The sequence below is a fragment of the Montipora capricornis genome, chromosome 2 (genome assembly GCF_036669925.1).
Source record: "Montipora capricornis isolate CH-2021 chromosome 2, ASM3666992v2, whole genome shotgun sequence".
NCBI lineage: Eukaryota > Metazoa > Cnidaria > Anthozoa > Scleractinia > Acroporidae > Montipora > Montipora capricornis.
The window spans coordinates 21534691-21537190 of record NC_090884.1 but is presented as its reverse complement, the minus strand read 5'-3'; the positions used below and the strand labels follow the sequence as shown (position 1 = coordinate 21537190).

The window sequence follows — 2500 nt, the reverse complement described above, 5'->3', positions numbered from 1 at the left end:
GAATAGCTGAGGTTACTTGAAGATCTACTTTGACGATAAGGCCCCAGTAGCCAAGTCTGAACAAAACAAGGGCTTATAATAAAAGGTTCTGAAAGTTGAAGGAGAAGACCAGTCGGCCATTGACATGATAGTCGACAGCGGGACAAAAGCATTGGCAGCTGCAGACGTACATGCACCACGCACAGAGTGAGCTTTAAAAATTTGACTGTCTATTCCTGCAGCACTCATAATGGTCCGTAACCAACGCCCCAAGGCGTAGTAGGTGTGACCGGTTTTTGGGGGCGTTTAAATGAAATAAACAACTTATCGGGAAGAGAAGCGCGTCGAACGTTCCTGGATAATTGCACATATTGTCTGTTAAAGGCATTCCACAGGACATAGCTTCTTGTCTTGATCAAAGCAGGCAAAAAAGGCTTCCGCTGGTTTATTTTCACTGCCAGTTTTTCGAGGGACAGTGAGTTTGAAAGACACCCCTTCTGGAAGGACGCTGCAATACCTGAGATCCAGGGAGGCCAAGGTGGAAATCCGTTCAGGACAGGTTGAAGCGAACAGGGTGACTTACTTCATTGAGATGGCTTTAAGTGACTGGGTGCTGTTTTTCCCCAAGGAATTATGTATTTAATTATAGCATCAACATTCAGGGTATGAGAATACCTGGGCTTTTGGAGGGCATTTATTTAGAGTTCCTTTAAGGAGCCTAGTAAGGTAAGGATGTTGACCCACTGAAAAACCGTCTATCTTCGGATGAGTTGACGAAATAGCAGAACGAAGGACGCTGAGTGAGCGGTATGCTAAGCCTTCATTAAAGACTTCTGCTAAGAAAATTAGAATGTCACTTATAGATGACGAAAGAGGATCAATTTGCCGTCCAACACTGGGTCAGCGGCACTAACGGTTCCAACTAGACTCGTAGGTTTTGAGTGTGGAGGTACGAGTTGCAGCGATGAGTAGATCGGCAACGTTTGATAGAATGCCCTCAGCTTGGAAACGTTGGCGGAGACCTGAAACACGGCCAAGTGAATGCGAGGATACACTGGATGAACTCTATTCAGGTCGGTCCAGAGGAGGCAGTATGGCCGAGTGGTTAGGGCCTGTGCCTTGAGATCCAGAGATCCTGGGTTCAAGACCGCGTTCTGACCACTCACTGAATTTGTTTCAGGTAGTCCCTGGTTCACTTCCTGGCGCACTTGCAAAATAGCCAACTGGTTTGCTTCCTGCCAGTTGGGATTCTTAACAATTGTATATGTTAAATGCTCGGAGATGTTAGCACTAGCTGCTCTGAAATCCCAGGGTAAACAAAGTAGTAGTAGTATTTATTATCGTAAAGGCGTCTGTATGGATGGCTCCCGGGTCGGGTCTCCAACTGATGTAATCCGTGAGTTGGGTGGTTAGACGACTCGCAAAGAGATCCGTCTGTCAATTCAGCAGAGAAAGTTGAATAATAATAATATTATTGTTTGGTCCAAATTCCACTCGCTCATGTCCTTGAATTCTCTGGACATCTTGTCTGCAGAGACGTTTTCTCTTCTGGGTATGTGAAAAGCTATCACAAGGATACCTTGCCTGACACCAGTCCCACATCTCTTAGGCCAGAGTCGTGAGTTAGGGGAAACGTGTACCCGCTTTGTTGTTGATGTAAGCGATGGCGGCCGTGTTGTCTAGCTGCAGAGATACAGGTACGTGTGCCAAAAAGGACGCCTTTAGCTCTAGATAATTGATGCGTTGGAGAGATCTTGTTGAGACCATTGGTCTGCAGGGATTGATGCACTGCGCCCCAACCGGGCGTTGGTCATGACGATCATATCCGGCGGAGGAAGGTGTACAGGACTGCCGTTTGCATTGAGGTTGTGTTTAAACCACCAAGCAAGTTCTGCCCTGGCATTCGGTGACAGGGCAATCAAAGCGTCGAAGGACTCCTGGTTCATTTATAGGCCCCTTATCAGATCTGACTGCAAGTGACGAAAGTGTAGTGGAACTCGCCAAATGGCTGGTTGGATGAACTCTAAGAGGCCTATTTAACTTGCTAGGTTTTGCAATGTGATACTTTGAGAAGCGAGCAGAGGGCGATAACTGTCTAGAATTGTGTTGACCTTTTCTGCTGGGAGTGATATAATCATGCAGATTAAGTCTATTTTGAAACCCAGGAAGGTTATCACTTGCGTTGGAATCAGTAATAATTTCTTTATTGTAAAACCTAGGGACGGAAGGAGGGTCACAAACCAGTTGAGTATGTTTCACAGCTTCCTCCTTTGTTGCAGCCAGGAGAAGGAAATCGTATAGGTATATAAGGACTCGAATGGCCTTCCTCCTCAGGAATGTAGCAACAGGTTTTAAAACTTTCGAAAAAATCCTGGGGGCCGAACACAGGCCGAATGGGAGAGTTTCAACTGGTAACATGTTCCCTTCCAAATGAAGCGAAGGGACCTTTCGGGAAGACTTATGAATGGGAACAGAAAGGTAAGCATCTTTTAGATCTATATTTGTCACAAAATCTGGTAAA

The 2500-nt window shown here is 45.8% G+C and overlaps 1 protein-coding gene across 1 annotated transcript in view; it reads left to right on the top strand.

The window, feature by feature from the left end:
• The window catches only part of LOC138035857 (probable E3 ubiquitin-protein ligase HERC1), a 33502-nt gene that overhangs the window by 14213 nt on the left and 16789 nt on the right, over nucleotides 1–2500 (top strand). The window lies entirely within an intron of this gene.